At 52.7% G+C, this 9,990-nt stretch overlaps 1 long non-coding RNA gene across 1 annotated transcript; it reads left to right on the forward strand.

Moving 5' to 3' along the window:
- Positions 1–1,210: 1,210 nt before the first annotated feature.
- On the forward strand, positions 1,211–9,987 carry LOC123482608. Its single transcript, XR_006657807.1, has 3 exons — positions 1,211–1,250; positions 9,737–9,800; positions 9,968–9,987. It is a non-coding gene; the product is annotated as an uncharacterized LOC123482608 (long non-coding RNA).
- Positions 9,988–9,990: the final 3 nt, after the last annotated feature.

Genomic DNA, 9,990 nt, shown 5'->3' on the forward strand with positions numbered 1-9,990 from the left:
GGAGTGGAAAAACATTGCCTGGTCCAACGAATCCCAGTTCCTGTTGTGTCTTGCTGATGGCAGAGTCAGGATTTGGCGTAAGCAGCATGAGTCCATGGCCCCATCCTGTCTGGTGTCAACTGTACAGGCTGGTGGTGGCGTAATGGTGTTGGGAATGTTTTCCTGGCACACGTTAGGTCCCTTGATACCAATTGAGCAACGTTTCCATGCAAAGGGGGCTCCGACCCAGTACTAGATGGGTGTACCTAATAAACAGGCCACTGAGTGTATAACTGTCAAAGCAAGTAGCCTAATATGCTTCTCTTTGTATTTCTGTTTATTTGCCATTCAATTCAAACATTCCATAGCCTGTCCTGATTACCGATTGCACACACCCCAACTGCTAATTGTCTTGTTAATTGTTACTGTGTTCTCATTGTCTTTCTAACCATGTGTAAGAAATGTTTGGGGAGTTCTCCAACCAAGGTGATGTTTTTACTGCCAATGGTTTTATTTGCTCTGCTGTTTTTAAAAGTGATTGTTTTAAACATTTTAAGTGTTAGAGTAGGCCAGCTCTTTCACACCAATGAAGGATGGGGCTCAGCTAGTTGCAGGCAAGATTGTGAGATGGATAGATGTTTTATTCAGAATGAGCATTAGTGTTGTAAATGGATGCCCTCTTCTTCCTCTGTGTTGAGGTCTCGTGTGTGGTTCTCCTCTTCCACACTTTAGCATCCACTGCTCTAGGAACAGGTTTATTCTTAGCCAGCCCAATGCATTCTCACTCCATGTTGTTCCTGCCATGCTGTTCCCACTGTGGAGCAACATAATGTTGGATTTATGTATAAGCTCCCTGAAAAGAAGACCCCTGCTTTGTCAGAGCGGTAGCTAAAGTAGGAATAGAGTAGAGTGGAGGACAAGTAGGTCACATATAGTACATACTGCTGGCAGTATAATGGAGGGAGGGAGAGAGAGACAGACAGAGAGACAGAGAGAATAGAAGTAGAAACTGTTTAAAGCACAACTCCTGGGGACTCCATATTGTTTTTTTAGGGGACTGTGAAATGAGCATCCCCGTCCTCCTCAGTCAGTGTGTGGAAACCTACAAACCAATGTACCACTACGCAGTCGACTTACTTGAGCATGTGACTGTATATTAACAATAGTATGGTATTTGTGTCCACAGGGAGGGGGAGCACTGCTACTACCAAGGGAGGTTGAGGGGCTTACCAGAGTCCTGGGGGAGCTCTCTCCACCTGTCTTGGCCTATGGTGAGCCTCTCCCCCATAGTTATATACTGTCTGTCAATGGCCTTGCCTCACCACACTGACTTGGTACAATACTGGCACTATGCCTTTGATAAGTTAAATGGCATCTTTGATCTTCAGTGTACTAAGGAAGTCTCAAGGGTTTTGCTCGCCTGAGGTAGAGTATCGCATTATAAGCTGTAGACCACACTATTTACCAAGAGAGTTTTCATCTATATTTTTTGTAGCTGTCTATCTACCACCACAAACCGATGCCGGCACTAAGATTGCACTCAATGAGCTGTATAAGGCCATAAGCAGACAGGAAAACGCTCATCCAGAGGCAGCGCTCGTAGTGGCCGTGGACTTTAATGCAGGGAAACTTAAATCCGTTCTACCTAATTTCTATCAGCATGTTCAATGTGCAACCAGAGGAAAAAAAACTCTAGACCACCTTTACTCCACACACAGAGACGCATACAAAGCTCTCCCTCGCCCTCCATTTGGCAAATCTGACCATAACTCTATCCTCCTGATTCCTGCTTATAAGCAAAACTAAAGCAGGAAGCACCAGTGACTCGGTTAATAAAAAAGTGGTCAGATGACGCAGATGCTAAGCTACAGGTCTGTTTTGCTAGCACAGACTGGAATATGTTCCGGGATTCTTCAGATAGCATTGAGGAGTACACCACATCAGTCACTGGCTTCATCAATAAGTGCATCGATGATGTTGTCCCCACAGTGACCGTACGTACATACCCCAACCAGAAGCCATGGATTACAGGCAACATCCACACTGAGCTAAAGGGTAGAGCTGCCGCTTTCAAGGAGCGGGACTCTAACCCGGAAGCTTATAAGAAATCCCCCTATGCCCTCTGACGAACCATCAAACAGGCAAAGAGTCAATACAGGACAAGATTGAATTGTACTACACCGGCTCTGACGCTCATCGGATGTGGCAGGGCTTGAAAACTATTACAGACTACAAAGGGAAGCAATTGCCCAGTGACACAAGCCTACCAGATGAGCTAAATCACTTCTATGCTCGCTTCGAGGCAAGCAACACTGAAGCATGCATGAGAGCATCAGCTGATCCGGATGACTATGTGATCATGCTCTCCATAGCCGATGTGAGTAAGACTTTTAAGCAGGTCACAAGGCTGCAGGGCCAGATGGATTACCAGGACGTGTACACTGAGCATGTGCTGACCAACTGGCAAGTGTCTTCACTAAAATTTTCAACATGTCCCTGACTGAGTCTGTAATACCAACATGTTTCAAGCAGACCACCATAGTCCCTGTGCCCAAGGACACTAAGATAACCTGCCTAAATGAATAACGACCCGTAGCACTCACGTCTGTAGCGCTTTGAAAGGCTGGTCATGGCTCACATCAACACCATTATCCCAGAAATCCTAGACCCACTCCAATTTGCATACCGCCCCAACAGATCCACAGATGATGCAATCTCTATTGTACTCCACACTGCCCTTTCCCACCTGGACAAGAGGAACACCTACGTGAGAATGCTATTCATTGACTACAGCTCAGTGTTCAACACCATAGTGCCCTCAAAGCTCAACACTAAGCTAAGGATCCTGGGACTAAACACCTCCCTCTGCAACTGGATCCTGGACTTCCTGACGGGCCGCCCCCAGGTGGTAAGGGTAGGTAATAACACGTCTGCCATACTGATCCTCAACACGGTGGCCCCTCAGTGGTGCGTGCTCAGTCCCCCTGTACTCCCTGTTCACCCATGACTGCATGGCCAGGCATGACTCCAACACCATCATTAAGTTTGCAGACGACACAACAGTGGTAGGCCTGATCACCGACAACGATGAGACAGCCTATAGGGAGGAGGTCAGAGACCTGGCCGTGTGGTGCCAGGATAACAACCTCTCGCTCAATGTGATCAAGACAAAGGAGATGATTTTGGACTACAGGAAAAAAAGAGGACTGAGCACGCCCCCATTCTCATCGACGGGGCTGTAGTGGAACAGGTTGAGAGCTTCAAGTTCGAACTATCATGGTCCAAACACACCAAGACAGTCGTGAAGAGGGGCACGACAAAACCTATTCCCCCTCAGGATACTGAAAAGATTTGGCATGGGTCCTCAGATCCTCAACAAGTTCTACAGCTGCACCATCGAGAGCATCCTGACTGGTTGCATCACCGCCTGGTTGTCATGAGCCCTCTCACTCCACCGGGTTACCACCTTAATGTGTTTCCACTATCTTCCACTCTGCTCATCTCTCTCTCTCTACTCAGCCTAACGAGCTCCACCTGTCCCTGCTCTGCTCGGCTCTAATTACTCTGCCAGCTGCGCTGCATTACCCACTAACCTCTCCCAGTATTTAAAGTCCCGTCTTTCAGCTCTCCTTTGTCAGATCGTCTGCAAAGCTCACACCCGGAACCTGTGTGCTCGCGCTTCTGGCTCACCCTTGTTTTGTGACCCCGGACCTGCCTGATTCTTGGATACTCTTCTGCCCCAGGAAAACCAGACCTGCTTTCTGCCATTACGACTCCTGACTACTCTTCGACCCCGGTAACTCTGACCAGCCTTCTGCCTTGCTACAACGTATTTGGATTTCCCTTGAACTGTACTTCTGCCTGTTTTCATCCGCCCCCGTTGTGTCTGTGTTTCCTCCCCCCAGGACTTCTGGACCACCAACCACCGGCGTCATCGGACGCACGCTGCCACTGGGGGAGGCACAGACCCAGCACATTGGACGGGATAACCCCTGGAGCCTTCACTCACTCCCTACTTCCCTTTTCCCTTAAGTTTAAATAAACTTTCTGGTGTGACGCAATTGTGGTCCTCTTGTCGTCTATCTGAACCGTGACAGTACGATCTGACCATCATGGACTCAGCGCACACTTCCCCCGACATGGAAACCGAAGAACCTGAGCAACCCACCGCCATGCTACGCCTGGAACACACTGAGAGAGAGCTAGGCCGCATGAGCGGCGACATCACCTCTCTGCTTCAGGTCGGCTACCAACAGCATCAGCAGTTCCAGCAGCACCAGCAGCAGTCCCAGCAGCAGCAACAACAACTCGCCAGGATCATCCAACTCCTCACCAACCTTACCCCAGCCAGTCTGCCCACCAGCCCTGCCTCCGAGTTACCTGCCCCGGTCATTTCAGCCGCTGCCCGGAACCCAAGATTGGAAACCCCGAGCGGTTCAACGGCGATTCTACCCAGGTCCGGCCATTCCTGACTAGCTGCCGACTTCAGTTCTCCTTGCAGCCAAGGACCTTCGCCACGGAGGGGGCTAGGGTCGGGTATGCCATCACTCACCTGACGGGCCGAGCTCGACTCTGGGGAACAGCAGAGTTCGAACGTCAAACCCCCGCATGTGCAACCTTCGACCTGTTTGCTGAGGAGATGCTGAGGGTGTTTGACCTGGGTTCACCAACCGCAGAGGCGTCTCGTGAACTGTTCAGTATTCGACAAGGCAGACGTACAGTCGCAGACCATTCCATCGACTTCCGAACCCTGGCAAGACGAAGTTCTTGGAACACACCATCGTTGGTGGACGCGTTCTTCCATAGCTTGGCAGACTATATCAAGGACGAGTTGGTCTCCCATGAACTGCCTTCCACTCTTGATGAAGCCATCGCACTGACTGTCCGGATCGACAGAAGGATACAGACCCGCTGCCGTGAGAGGGGGGCGCCAAGGTCCACCAACTACCGGCATTCGGAGAGATCCGACTGGGCTCCTGTCAGCTACTGCCACTCACCCAAGTCAGCTTGATCAGTCTGAGCCTATGGAGATTGGGCGAGCCTCTCTCACTCCTGCAGAGCGCCAGCGCCGCTTCACCTCAAACCTCTGCCTCTATTGTGGAGGTGATGGACATCGTGTGGTAACCTGCCCTTTAAAAGCCGAAGCTCACCGGGCATAGGGGGAGTCCGGTTGAGCTCAATGACCACCCAGTCCTCCGACCGCAAACCCTTGCTGCAAGTTCACCTCCGCCTCTCTGACTCTACTCACACCCTGGCTGCTCTGGTGGATTCTGGCGCCAAGCCAACATAATGGACATCAAGCTGGCACGCCAACTGGGACTGGAGAACCTCCGTTTGACACCTCCTATTCCTGCCCGGGCACTGGACGGACACTTACTCGGATCGGTCACTCATGTCACGGCCCCGGTCTTGATGGGTCTGTCCGGAAAACCATCAGGAAACTATCCAGTTTCACCTGCTCCCCTCTCCAGGCCAACCCCTCATCCTGGGTTACCCATGGCTCCGCCCGGCACAACCCTCAGCTCGACTGGGTGACCGGGGTGATCAGGAGTGGGGAGAGGACTGCCACCGAACCTGCCTGCTTGCTGCCGCACTACCCCCTCGGCCAGTACCTACTAACTCCGCCCCTGACCTCTCCCATGTCCCAGAATGCTACCATGGTCTCAGAGAAGTGTTTAACAAAGCAAGAGCCACATCTCTGCCCCTCACCGACCGTACGACTGTGCCATCGACCTCCTCCCTGGAACAGCCCCTCCAAGGGGCCGGCTTTATTCGTTGTCTGCTCCTGAAAGAAGGTCCATGGAGGACTACATCAATGACTCTCTGTCCACAGGATTGATCCGTTCATCTTCATCTCCGGCTGGTGCTGGCTTCTTCTTTGTGGGGGAAGAGGGACGGATCTCTTCGCCCTGCATCGACTACAGGGGACTCAACGACATCACAGTGAAAACCGTTACCCTCTCCCTCTGCTCACCTCTGCTTTTGAGTTGCTCCAGGGAGCCACTGTTTTTACCAAGTTGGATCTCAGAAACGCTTACCACCTAGTGCGGATCCGGGAGGGAGATGAATGGAAGACCGCATTCAATACACCAACAGGCCACTACGAGTATCTGGTTATGCCTTTTGGCCTCACCAATGCTCCTGCTGTGTTCCAGGCTCTAGTGAATGATGTACTGCGGGACATGTTAAACAAGTTTGTCTTCGTTTACCTGGATGACATCTTAATCTACTCCAGAAACCTGTCTGAACACACCCGCCATGTCCAGCAAGTCCTTCATCGTCTTCTGGAGAATTCCCTCTACGCCAAGGCAGAGAAATGTGAGTTTCACGTCAAGACAGTGGCCTTCCTGGGGTACATAGTGGCAGAGGGAAGTATCCAAATGGATCCTGCCAAAGTATCAGCAGTCACGTCATGGCCAGTTCGGAGAACAGAAAGAAGCTGCAACAGTTTCTGGGGTTTGCTAACTTCTATAGAAAGTTTATCCGGAACTACAGTACCGTTGCTGCCCCTCTCACTGCTCTAACCAGCACCAAGCAACCCTTCACCTGGACCCCAGCAGCCGACAAGGCCTTCAGTACCCTCAAGGTAGGTTCACCTCCGCTCCCATCCTCCAGATGCCTGACGTGGACCGGCAATTCATTGTGGAGGTGGACGCTCGGATGTGGGAGTTGGTGCTGTGATTTCTCAGTGGGCTGCGGAGGATAGGAAGCTCCATCCCTGTGCCTTTTTCTCACGTCGGTTGTCCCCCTCTGGAGTGCAATTACGACAAAGGGAACCGAGAGCTGCTGGCTGTGAAGCTTGCCTTGGAGGAGTGGCGTCACTGGCTGGAGGGGTCCACCATTCCATTTCTCGTTTGGACCGATCATAAGAACTTGGAGTACATCCGCACGGCCAAACGGTTGAACTCCAGGCAGTCCCGCTGGGCCCTGTTCTTCACCAGGTTTAATTTCACTCTGTCATACCGGCCTGGATCACGCAACACCAAGCCAGACGCCCTCTCCCGTCAATTCCAGAAGGATGACAACCCCTCCAAGGATCCTGTGTCGATTCTGCCAAGTCCCTGCATCGTAGCAGCTCTGACCTGGGCTGTTGAGGAACAGGTGCTGGAAGTCCGTAACCAGCCCGGTCCCAGCACTTGCCCAGCTGACCGCCTGTCCCCGAAAACCTAAGGTCCCAGGTCGTTCAGTGGGGACATGACTCCGCCTAGCTTGTCACCCTGGCTCCACCCGCACTTACAACCTGCTCGCCCAGAGGTTCTGGTGGCCCGCTCTGAGAAAGGATGTACGGGAATTCGTCCAAGCCTGCCCCATCTGCAACCAACACAAGTCGTCCTGCCAGCCCCCAGCCGGATTGCTGCAGCCCCTGCCTGTGCCCAGACGTCCCTGGTCTCACATCGCCCTTGACTTTGTCACGGGGCTGCCCCCTTCAAGGGGCAAGACCGTCATTCTCACCATAGTTGACCGATTCAGCAAGATGGCACACTTCATTCCCCTCCCCAAGCTCCCAACCGCCAAGGGAGACCGCCCAGGTGGTCCTGGAACACGTCTTCCGGATCCACGGACTGCCAAAGGATGTAGTTTCTGACCGTGGTCCACAATTCTCCTCCGCTTTTTGGAAGGAGTTCTGTCACCTGCTGGGGAGCCACAGTCAGTCTGACTTCCGGATTCCATCCCCAATCCAATGGGCAGTCGGAGCGGGCAAATCAGGAGCTCGAGAAGGCACTGCGATGCATGACTTCACGCAACCCCCACTCCTGGTCGCAGCAATTGACATGGGTGGAGTACGCACACAATTCTCTGACCTGCTCTGCCATCGGTATGTCCCCTTTCCAATGTGTTTATGGATACCAGCCTCCTCTATTTGCCAGTCAGGAAGGGGAGGTTACTTGCCCATCTGCACTTGCGTTTGCCCGTCGATGTCGCCGCACCTGGTCACAGGCCCGAGCCACACTTCTCAGATCCGTTGCCAGCTACACTACCGGCCAACCGTCGGAGAATCCCTGCTCCCACCTACCATGTTGGTCAAAGGGTGTGGTTGTCGTCAAGGAACCTGCCACTCAGGGTGGAGTCGCAGAAGTTGGCACCTCGGTTCATTGGCCCATTCCCTATCATAAGAGTGATTAGCCCAACTGCTGTCCGGCTCCAACTGCCTAATTCCATGAGGGTGCACCCCACTTTCCACGTGTCTAAGATTAAGCCCATTCATGAGAGTCCGCTGGTCCCTGCTGCGCCTTGTCCTCCTCCTCCACGGCTCGTCGATGGTGGTCTGGTTTACACCGTCCGCCGCCTGCTTCGGTCCAGACGGAGGGGTAGGGGCTCCCAGTACCTCATTGACTGGGAGGGCTATGGACCTGAGGAAAGGACCTGGGTGCCAGCTAGTCGGATTGTGGATAGGACTCTCATCACCGCCTTCCACCAACGGCATCCTGATCAACCTGCAATCCGTAGGGGCCGCCCCAGAGGGATCCCCTAACCGTCCTGCCCGCTCGGCTTCCTGTCCTGTGCCTGATCCTGTCTCGGGACCTGTCCCATCTCCCCGACCACGGCCCTCCGGCTTCCTCCGAGGATGAGGGCGTTCGCTCCGGACCGTTCGGGAGGAGTTCTAGCCCTCCTCCGGCCCCTCCTCCCGCCCGGCGTGGTGTTGCTCTTGGGACTTCTGGGGCCGTCCCTTGGGGGTTCTGTCATGAGCCCTCTCACTCCACCGGGTTACCACCTTAATGTGTTTCCACTATCTTCCACTCTGCTCATCTCTCTCTCTCTACTCAGCCTAACGAGCTCCACCTGTCCCTGCTCTGCTCGGCTCTAATTACTCTGCCAGCTGCGCTGCATTACCCACTAACCTCTCCCAGTATTTAAAGTCCCGTCTTTCAGCTCTCCTTTGTCAGATCGTCTGCAAAGCTCACACCCGAACCTGTGTGCTCGCGCTTCTGGCTCACCCTTGTTTTGTGACCCCGGACCTGCCTGATTCTTGGATACTCTTCTGCCCCAGGAAAACCAGACCTGCTTTCTGCCATTACGACTCCTGACTACTCTTCGACCCCGGTAACTCTGACCAGCCTTCTGCCTTGCTACAACGTATTTGGATTTCCCTTGAACTGTACTTCTGCCTGTTTTCATCCGCCGCCGGTGTCTGTGTTTCCTCCCCCCAGGACTTCTGGACCACCAACCACCGGCGTCATCGGACGCATCGCTGCCACTGGGGGAGGCACAGACCCAGCACATTGGACGGGATAACCCCTGGAGCCTTCACTCACTCCCTACTTCCCTTTTCCCTTAAGTTTAAATAAACTTTCTGGTGTGACGCAATTGTGGTCCTCTTGTCGTCTATCTGAACCGTGACACTGGTATGGCAACTGCTCGGCCTCCGACCGCAAGGCACTACAGAGGGTAGTGCCTACGGCCCAGTACATCACTGGGGTCAAGCTTCCTGCCATCCAGGACCTCTATACCAGGCGGTGTTAGAGGAAGGCCCTAACAATTGTCAAAGACTCAAGCCACCCTAGTCATAGACTGTTCTCTCTGCTACCACACGGTAAGCGGTACCGGAGCGCCAAGTCTAGGTCCAAAAGGCTTCTCAACAGCTTCTACCCCCAAGCCATAAGACTCCTGAACAGCTCATCATGGCTACCCGGACTATTTGCACTGTGATTTGATTTAATATCACTGCTATATAATGGGAGTCTTACAGATATATAATGAACGTGTTCCCTCTCTCTCACTCTCTCACTCTCTCTCTCTCTCTCTCTCTCTCTCTCAGTGGTATGTTTTCTGATGGGATGTTCACTTATGGGATTGAGCCTCTTTTCGATGGGACCAATCAGGTGAGTGTGTGTGGTGGTTGGGAGATAACGGTATAGATAGCCCTGTGTAGTAGTGTTGATGTTATTGATTCATACATTCATAGTAACATGGATGCAGTTGATGAATATGGATGAACATGGTAAAGATGGCATTGTTTTCTCCTGGTGTCTCATTGACTCCTCTCCAGACTGAGGGGGCCCACCTGGGTGC

The sequence above is a fragment of the Coregonus clupeaformis genome, chromosome 35 (genome assembly GCF_020615455.1).
Source record: "Coregonus clupeaformis isolate EN_2021a chromosome 35, ASM2061545v1, whole genome shotgun sequence".
Lineage (NCBI taxonomy): Eukaryota > Metazoa > Chordata > Actinopteri > Salmoniformes > Salmonidae > Coregonus > Coregonus clupeaformis.